Here is a 10839-nt window from a genome sequence, read left to right as displayed (position 1 = left end):
AGATAAAATCATATTTCATACATAAAATCTTATTTTATATATAAAATCATATTTTATCTAGTTTATCCATAAAATCATATTTTACATATAAAATCCAATTTTATACATAAAATCATATTTTATTATCAATTATACCAAAATTAATAATTAAAGATTTAATTTATTGGATTAAATTTATAAATTTCCAAAATTCAAAATTTATCCAAAAATTATTTTTCTTAAAAATTTTGGGCTCAAACAATTTTGACCCATTTCCTCGTGGACCAACTAAAACAATTTTCAATCGGGCCAAAAACTGGGCCCGATAACAATTAACGGGCTGAAATTCAAAATTTCAAAAAAAAAATAAAATTTTAATTTTTCTGGGCTGCCCAGGACGATCCCGGGCAGTCCCCGACAATCGGGCCGGGGGCCAGCCCTTCGCTGGACCGCTGGGCGCGGCCCAGCTGCGCGCAGACACTCTGCGCGCAGGGCAGCGGCCGCCCGCTGCCTTTTCGGGCAGCGGGCAGCCCCCTGGAAACCTAATTTTTTTTTTTTCGTTTTATTTTTTTGAAAAATCGAGGCTTGTACAATTGAACAATATTTTAATCGTAAAATCCGAGAACAACCTGACTCTGATACCACTGTTGGAACACGGTCGTTCTCCGGATCGAAAAAGAAAGTGATACCCGTTGCAGCGGAAGTTTTAAATTTTTATATGGAACGATTCCATATGGGTATCAAATTCCCACGATTAAAATTGATAACATAAAATTTAAACAATGTAAATTTTACCTTAAAATCTCGAAACGAGATTATGGACACCAACAGATTAAACTGCTCTTGTTGTATATCCCAGGAACTGATGAACAAACGTTTCTTCAATCAGGTCCACGAACAGAAGTTTAATCCCTCTGATAGACTGCACTAGAAAGTCTATCAGAAGTTTCTACGAAGAGAAATAACAGATTTGATCTGTTAAATCAGACTGCAAATTCAAAAATTCACAGACTGATTTTCGAACATAGTAGAAGAAAAGGGGGCGGCCGAAATTACTTGAGAGAAAGCTCTCTAGGTTTTCGAAATTATGACCTTGTGTTGTGTAATTTCTGCACTGCAATAACTTATTTATATTGTAGACTGCTAACAGCTTAGGGCCCATTAGTCATAAGTTCAATCCTGACAAGCAAAGCCCGCATGTTCAGAAATTAATATAAAATTCATCGTGACTCAGATTGATAAACCAATTTCACCAATATGCACAGAAACCATTTCTGAATCTTTTAAAGTCAAGATAAATTTTCTGAATCCGAATTCAGTGATTTCCAAAAATGTCCATCATTATGTAATTTTAGGAAATCTTACCCCCTCTACTCTTAAATAAGAAGTCCCACTTCTTTATTTAATAAATTTAATTCTTTAAATTTAATTATCTCAACGGGGATTAGAAATTCATTACTTGTGTGACCCTCAATGGTTCAGAAATACAGCTAGCCGTGAGCTCACAACTCCTTATGACTCGGAACAACAATTTCCGACTTACCCAACGAATCATGGTAAGAGCGCCTAGCAACATCGCCCCATGATTCCCTAGGTATCACTGATAGTGCCTGCAAGAACCAATAGATTTTGGTTAGCGTACAGTACGGTCCCTTCATCCATATATCCCGATCGAATCAACAACCATTGGTAAATCGAGAGTCGTTCGAGATTCGATAACTATGCATTACATCTTGGAGATCAAATAGTGACATCGCATGTGTTACTAGGAACACCAAGTAACCTAAAACACATCATGTACTCTGGCCAGAGATTCGTCACACTAATATCTCCTCAGATTGCATAGGATATCCACACTCGCAAGTGTGCGGTGAATCCTTGACAACAAAGCATCGACTCCTATATGTGTCGTAACTGTACCCAATCCCGACACCTGATGACCCTAATAGAGTCGGTAAACGAGTCAAAGCACAGTACTAGCATATAGAGTCTCAATGATGTTTCAAGTAATAAGGGCTAATGGTGTACAACCAAAACCGCGGACTTTATCCACTCGATAAGTGATAACCACTTGGAAAGTCCGGATAGGGTAGTTCGATCATTCATCATATGAATATCCATTTGCATATTTTGAACATCTCTATGTTCCATACCAATGAAACGTGGTACTCGGCATCGCAAATGCTAGTCTCAATCTCGAGCGATCCTTATCCTTATTAACGGACGGCTCAATCGACTAGGAACTGTTTAGAATATACAGTGACTATAAGATGTGTTTCATGATAGCCATCCCCATGTGCTACCACATCTTACATACACTATAGTATATTCAAGGTCTTTATCTAAACATCTTATAGTATGTCACAACATAATAATATGATAAAAGATAAAGTAAATGTCATTATAAAAGTGTAAATTATATTAAACAAAATATTGTTTATACATAGAGTCATAAAAGCCCTTAGCCACAAGTTGGCTCACCGGGCACCCACACTTTCAGTACCCACTAATAGTTTACTCTCCAAAACATCAACAACATTCTTTTCATTTTGTACCTCGATGTTTTTTGGCATAGATAAATCCTGGTCTCTATATTGAATTTCTGAAATTTGATCAATTTCAACTTCTTGACTGTAGTCTACCACCAATTCTTCAAGTGACAATGAGTTGGTATCTTCCATTTTTGATCAAGAAACCAATTGATTTTTTGAAATCATACAAAAATATAAAGCAAAAAAATTAAACTAAAATTTTATTTTCATATTTGAAATGCAACATTTCAATCGCTTGATCCATGTAAATTATTGACAATAATGATTATTAAAGTTCTAATATTTAAAAACCATGTCGTCAATGTCTGGACAAATTAATCTTAAATTTATTTTTCTTACTTAGTCTTCGACTGACCTTGAAAATAAGAGAGAAGAATCCCGATAAGAAAGGTTTCCATACATGAAAGAGAAAAGACGGTGTTCATAAAGAGAGGAAATAGTCTCTTTGGCTTTCAATTAATTTTAATCGGTCCCATTATCAGAATTTGGTATTGTAATTTTTGGTCTAAATTTCAAGGCACAACCTTACATAAATTAATGTTGCAAAGATGCAAAAAAATGTATTGCTATCGAAATACATATAAAGATTAATATAAAATATTGATGCAGAAGAAAAACTAATATCTTTAGATTTCTGCTTTTTTTTTTGGCTCAGTCTCATACATATACGAAGGATTTAAATAACACCAAAGAATTAATCCGTTCATATTTAAATTTGTAGGGATCGGCTTGTTTCTTTTGTTTTTTAACATCTACTGTCTACAACAGGAAAGCCAATGAACATATATGTGTATAACCAAGAAAAAACAAAAGAAAACGTGAAACCAGAAGCCAACAAGAAAAAAAAATTCTCTTTTCGATGGTTTATTGTTGAAACCGAAAATATTACGTGACTAACTCTTTTCGCACAATATAAGTCAATACTCAGATAAAAATTCTGCTTACATGAGATTAGCTTCGAGTGGTAAGAGCGGAGGCAGGAGTCGGAGTGGCGGAGAAGATGCAGATGGAGTCGGAGTAGACATCGAAGCGGGAGCCACAATCAATGGCGGAGAAGATGCAGATGGAGTCGGAGTCAGACGTCGAAGCGGGAGTTCGGTGACGGAATAAGAGTAGGGTCGATCGAAGATATCGGAGTGGGGCAGAGATTACGCGGTGTGTGTATCTTTTCCTGATTACGCGAAATCTGAAAAGCTCGCCCAAATCAACAAACCATGGTTAGATCCATTATTCTAAAATTAAAAATAAAAATAAAAATTGGCGTGACACATGTCAAACACTCAATGGTTTGCGGCAATGCCCTCACCGGTAGGGTCGAATTAACCACTTTTTGGAGTGTAAATAACACTCCTCATATATATGTGTTATTTCTCTTTTTGGTTATTTTCAAAATCAAATATAGTACTTTTCAGTCATTATGTTTATTTTTCGACTATAGAATCTCGCGTATTTATGTTGTTAAGATGAGTCAACTCGATTCAACTCATATCTAGAGTAAAATAAAAAATAAAAATTACCATGAAAATTAATATTTTCATTTTTTTGACAAAATAAGATATTTGTCTCGCAAAATTGACGTATAAGACTGTTTAATAAGAATTTTTGTAAACATATATTACTAAGCCAACGAAATATGGTGTTATCTTAGTTTGTCCATAAGAACGAACTAACAAGTGAAAAAATAAGTAGCGAATTTTTATGCCTTATTGGATCAAAAGAAAAAAGAAGTCAATTTACAAAATAATTTTACTGATTTCTTCATTTAAATTATATTATTTTTCTCTTTTTTGAGCTGCGATTTAATATTTTATTTTATTTTATACAGTAAATAAGTAAGTTGTTTTAGTTGGATTTTAACTTTAGGTATATATTATATTTTTTAGTAATATTTCTCGATTATTATTATATTTTAAAAATGTTTCTCATAAAATTTGTTGTTTTTGTGTATCTTTTTTTCAATCTTTTAATATAAAAAAAAATTTTTTTACGATTTTTTTACAATCAAACCCCTGTTAAATAACGAAAATAAACGTTTCATCTCTGTGAAACTTAAATAGGTTTCCTAGGCTTTGTGTTTTTATAGAAGTTGTATATGTGTCCCAAGTCCAAAAAAACAGTCAAAGTAGTTGATATTTTACTAAATTGCCTTCTACAATTATTTAATTTATTTTTGAGATTAAAGAAAAAAAATATGACAAATTGCAAAAACCATCCCTGTGATATCTCAATTTTGCTCAAATCCCCCACATGAAAAAAGTATTAGCAAGAAACTCCCATGTTTTTAAATTTTGAGCTCACCATTTCCAGTACTTTTTGTATCACACACGTCTAATGATGTGAATTGCCTTTTTTTTTTTACAAGTATTTGTATGATCAATCGAAACTTGTGAAATTTGCATAGTATTCAATTTACCACAAAGCATTGAAATTATCATGTGTTGGAACATGAATAGAAACCGTTGTTGACAAACTACGACACACAATACGAAAAATTTTCATGAGAACTGAACTTATCTATGATCTAAAATAAAGCTACTCAAATGTACAAGTTCTCCACCATAACTGAAGTTCTCAACTGGAACTGAATTGACTTATTCCACATTACTAATCGAAGATCTCAACTGGACAAGCTAATTGAACTGAGCTAACTAGTCCACTAGCTAAACTGGATGTAACCTCAACTGGACTAGTAAAGCCAAATTGATTTAGTTGAGCATAGCAAAACTGAATCACTTGACCATAAGTCAACTGAACTATCTCAACTGAACCAGTCAAGGAAACTGAAGTGAACGTGACTGAAACTGAAAAATTACAATCAGCCGATCAACTTCTTAGAGACCATGAGCTAAAGCCAATAACTTTTGGATAAGGTTTCTCGTACTACTGCAGCAGAACCAGTGTAGTGACCCTTACCGAGATCACCTACTAATCCGAACTTAAGCATACAATTAACTTAATAAAACAATAAACCAGAATTAAACTGCGGAAGAAAATAAACATTATACAATCCCAAGAAAATAATCTATAAATACCCAAATAGTTATACAACCAAATCGAACGTTGTATCAACCCAATACATCAAAATAGAAACCCTAGGCGAAGCTCCAGCTGGCCATCCACTGCCTAGTCCCTCCTAGATCCACCCGCATCATCCAATCGCAAACCTGCCCCATAGAATAGGGTGTCTAGATGCACAAAGTACGAGACGTGAGCATAAAACGCTCAGCATGAGAGTATGAGTATATCGTACATATGAATACATGAATGCAAGTGTACCGCCTACTGAACTAGAGGCCAAGGAACAGATAACAAAGACAGATCGGGCCCTGGTATGTAGCACTCTGTGACGTCGCATCAGGAGGTGGCTCCCATAACAAATACCAGTGGATACTCCGGACCCAAATCGATGGAAGTCCATCCACTAATAGGATAGGGTGAAACCCTACTACCAGACATCTCAAAGAGATAGTACAATATGCAAATGGATGCAGCATAAAATCATGTCATATAAATCATGCAGTCACATAATACATGCATACTCAGTCAGAATATCTCGAACAGTACTTTCGTACCTCAACTACTAGGCAGCTCTACCAGCTCTAGGTCCACGCCAATAATCCGCACTACACAGCGACTATCATTATATTACTCCAAAAACCTTAACTAGGCTATTGCATACTCCTAAATATTTTTAGGAAGCAAAATCTATTGCATACTCTCGTGCTAAGCGTTTTTATTCTCACGTCTCGTACTCTGTGTATCTGGACACCCTATTCCATGGGGCAGGTTTGCGATTGGATGAGGCGGGTTGTAACGCCCCAAAAAATTATTTACCGAATTAATTAGCAATTAAAATAATTATGGAGTTGATTAAATAAATATTATTGCTAATGAGATTATAGAGTGTATGTAGTAGCCCGTACCCTAATTGAGTAATTAAAGGATTAATGCTAATTAAATAAATTGGGTATCAGAAAGATCGAAAGCTCCGAAGGCACGATCGGAAGCTCCGATCAGGATCGGAAGCTCCGATGAGCGATCGGAGGCACCGATGATATTACGTCATCCATGACGTGTGGTTGGATCGGAAGCTCCGATTAGGATCGGAAGCTCCGATCACCCCTATCCGAAGTCAACAAGTGATATTTTGACACGTGGCAGATCAGGATCTTCGGAAGCTCCGATGGCAGGATCGGACGTTCCGATCGTTGTCTATAAATAGAGGGCTGATGCTTCATTTCCAATTGCCAATTCCGAGTATTTCCCTCTTTTTTCTAGTCTATTCGAGTTGTTCTAGCCTTCCTAGGCTTGACCCGGCGGTCGGCGAGGCGTTCGGAAGTCGTAGCAGAGTTGTGTCCAAGTTCTGGAGGCATCGACATCAAAGGGCTAATGAAGGACGAAGGTATAACTTTTGCTTCCTATAAATATTTAGGAGTATGCAATAGCTTAGTTAAGGCTTTTAGAGCACTTTAATGATAATAGTATCATTTGGCAGTGTAGAGCAGACTATAGGCGTGGACCTAGAGTTGGTAGAGCTTGCACTGTTTTGAGGTACGGAAGTACTGTTCGAGATATCCTGACTGAGTATGCATGTATTATGTGACTGCATGATTTATATGTCATTGATTTATGCTGCATTCAATTGCATACTGAGCTATCTCCTTCGAGATGTCTGTTAGTAGGGTTTTTCCCTATCCTATTAGTGGTTGGACTTCCATCGATTTGGGTCCGGCTTATCCACTGGTATTATGGTATGGGAGCCACCTCCTGAAGAGATGGCACAACGTGCTACATACCAGGGCCTGGTCTGTCTCTGTTATCTGATCCTTGACCTCGAGTTTATAGGGAGTTCACTTTGCATGCATATATACTCATACTCTCGTACTGAGCATCTTATGCTCACGTCTCGTACTCTGTGTTTTTGGACACCCTATTCCATGGGGCAGGTTTGCGATTGGACGAGGCGGGTGGATCCAAGAGGGGCTAGTCGGTGGTTGATCAGCTGGAGCTTCGTATAGGTTTTATTTCTGTTGTTTTGAGGTTGATACAGCTATTCGATTTGGTTTTATATTATTTGGATAAATTACAGATTCCTTTACTTGGGATTGTATAACGTTATGGTTTCTGCAGTTTTATTCTGATATCTGTTTAATTAAGTTAATTGCATGCCTAAGTTCTGTTAGTAGGTGATCCGGGTAAGGGTCACTACATTTATGGTATCAAAGCATGCAAAAGTATTCTTGGGATTTAGTCTTATCATGAGGTATTTTTGTAGATGGCAGATCGTGATGACCAGAGTTCTCATGGCAGTATTGGTGGGCGTTGGGGTGATGCCGACTGAGAGCATCGTCGAGAACGGCGTCATCGTCATCATGACGACGAGCGTTTCACTGTGCGTCGATTCTTAGCTATGAGTCCTAAGCTCTTAGTTGGAGGTGAGTCTCCGGAGGATGCGGAGAACTGGTTAGACCGCATGGAGACGACATTTAAAACTTTCCAATGCACCGAGGAGCAGAAGATGGAGACCCTGGGTTATCTTCTGGATGGACGTGCGCACAGGTGGTGGAGGTTTACTTCTGCACCCTTTATTGAGACGAGAGGAGTGGCCACCTGGGCCGAGTTCCGCACAGCTTTTCAGAAGATGTATTTTCCTCCTGCACTCCGTCAGTCGAAGGCAGGCGAGCTACTGAGTCTGCGACAGGGAGCCATGTCTATCGATGAGTATCAGCAGAAGTTCTTTGATCTGCTATCCTATTGCCCAGAGATTGCCGACAGCTCTGGGATGAAGTATAATATGTTCCTTCAGGGCCTTAACCCTGAGATCCATGACTGTGTGGTGGTTGGCGACGACATGTCCTACGAGGGTTTGATGAGCCGTTGTCACCAGGCGGAGGACAGCATTCGACGGAACAGGTCTTTTCCTCAGTCGAGGCCTGCTAGTTCTTTGGGTCCCCGTGCCCAAACTTTTAAGAAGTCTGGATCTACTTCTTCTTCCTCTGGCTCTGCTGGTGTTGTCTGTTTTGGTAAGAAGGACAAGTATGATCACTGTGGGAAGAACCATCCATCCGACAAGTGCCGTAGAGCTTCTGGAGCTTGTTTCCGTTGTGGAGAGACTGGTCATATCCGGAGGGATTGTCCACTATCTGGGGGAGGCGGTTCTGGTTCAGGTTCAGGATCTGGTTCTTAGGCCACCGTTCAGCAGAGGTCGCAGGGACAGCCTGCTGGGAGTTCTCATTTGAGGCCACGAGCTTCTGGCCAGGTGTTTGCCTTGAGGCATGATCAGGCAGTGGAGGAGAATGAGAAAGTCATCGCAGGTACAATTCTGCTTTATGGTATACCTGCTCTTGTACTTATTGACACTGGTGCATCTCATTCCTTCATTTCTGCACGTTTTGTTAAGAGGCATAAGTTACCATGCATTGCACTAGACGTAGTGATGTCTGTTTCTACTCCGACGGGACAATCTGCTTTGGCTAAGCGTCTAGTGATGAGTTGCCCTTTAGAGTTCGAGGGTAACATTTTGATTGCGAATCTCATGGTCCTGGCGATGGACGACTTTGATTGCATTCTGGGAATAGATATGTTGACTACCTATCGAGCTTCAGTGGACTGCTATCAGAGATTAGTACGCTTTCATCCGGAGGGGAGTGAGAGCTGGTTTTTCTATGGTGAGGGAGCGCGACCCCCGATGCCTTTGATATCAGCTTTGAGAGCCTGTCGAACTCTAGAGTCTGGCGGGGAAGGCTACCTTATCTATGCAGTTGATTTGTCCGCTGAGAGTATTGGGATAGAGAGCATTCCTGTTGTGGATGAATTTCCAGATGTATTTCCTGATGAGATTCCGGGTTTTCCTCCTGTTAGGGAAGTCGAGTTTGGCATAGAGTTGATGCCGGGTACTTCGCCTATTTCTCGAGCACCGTATCGTCTGGCTCCGTCAGAGATGCGTGAGTTGAAGAATCAGCTACAGGATCTTTTGGACAAGGGATACATTCATCCTAGTGTATCTCCTTGGGAAGCTTCTGTTCTCTTTGTAAAGAAAAAGGATGGGTCGATGCGGTTGTGCATTGACTATCGGCAGCTGAATCGAGTCACTGTAAAGAACAAGTATCCGTTGCCTCATATTGATGACTTGTTTGATCAGCTGCTGGGCACATCAGTTTACTCCAAGATTGACTTGAGATCTGGGTATCATCAGTTGAGAGTCCGTGATCAGGACGTAGCCAAGACTGCATTTCGTACTCGCTATGGGCATTACGAGTTCCTAGTGATGCCATTTGGTTTGACTAATGCGCCGGCTATATTCATGGATCTGATGAACCGTGTTTTCAGGGAGTATTTGGACAAGTTTGTTGTGGTCTTCATTGACGACATCTTGGTGTATTCGCGTAATATGGAAGAGCATGTTTCTCACTTGCGGTTGATACTGCAGACTCTTCGAGATGAGCAGTTGTACGCCAAGCTGAGCAAGTGTGAGTTCTGGATGGATAGAGTGGTCTTTCTTGGCCATATCATATCCAGGGAAGGAATTTCTGTTGATCCAAGCAAGATTGAAGCGGTACTTAATTGGTCGCGTCCGACGATAGTTGCTGAGATCCGTAGTTTTCTGGGTCTAGCAGGGTATTATCGTCGCTTCATTCTGAACTTCTCTCAACTAGCTTGACCCTTGACGCAGCTCACCCGCAAGGGTGTGGACTTCGAGTGGTCCTCCGAGTGTGAGGAGAATTTTTGTGAGCTTCGACGGCGGTTGACTTCTGCGCTGGTGTTGGCATTACCGTCAGGATCTGGAGGGTATGTGGTATACACTGATGCTTCTCTTCAGGGGTTAGGTTGTGTCCTGACTCAGAATGGGCATGTGATTGCATACGCTTCTAGACAGCTAAAGCTTCACGAGGACAACTATCCAGTCCATGTTTTGGAGTTAGCAACCATTGTGTTCGCTTTGAAGATCTGGCGTCATTATCTGTATGGCGAGAAATTTGAGATCTTCACCGACCATAAGAGTCTCAAGTATTTGTTCACCCAGGCGGAGTTGAACATGAGGCAGAGATGTTGGATGGGCTTGCTTAAGGACTATGATTGCGAGATAAAGTACCATCCGGGAGCTGCTAATCTCACCGCTGATTCTTTGAGTCGCAAGGTGTGACTATCCGCACTTCAGACTTGTTCGATGTCTAGTGCGATCAGTGACTGTTGTACTTCAGGTTATACCTTCAAGCATAAGAAAGGTATGCAGAGTATCCAGATGTTTGCGATATTATCTGAGCCAACTTTGTATTCGCGGATTCGAGATGCTCAGATGTCTGATTCG

The sequence above is a fragment of the Henckelia pumila genome, chromosome 1 (assembly GCF_033568475.1).
Source record: "Henckelia pumila isolate YLH828 chromosome 1, ASM3356847v2, whole genome shotgun sequence".
Taxonomy (NCBI): Eukaryota; Viridiplantae; Streptophyta; class Magnoliopsida; order Lamiales; family Gesneriaceae; genus Henckelia; species Henckelia pumila.
The sequence above is the reverse complement of the archived record's forward strand: the minus strand, read 5'-3'. Positions refer to the sequence as shown.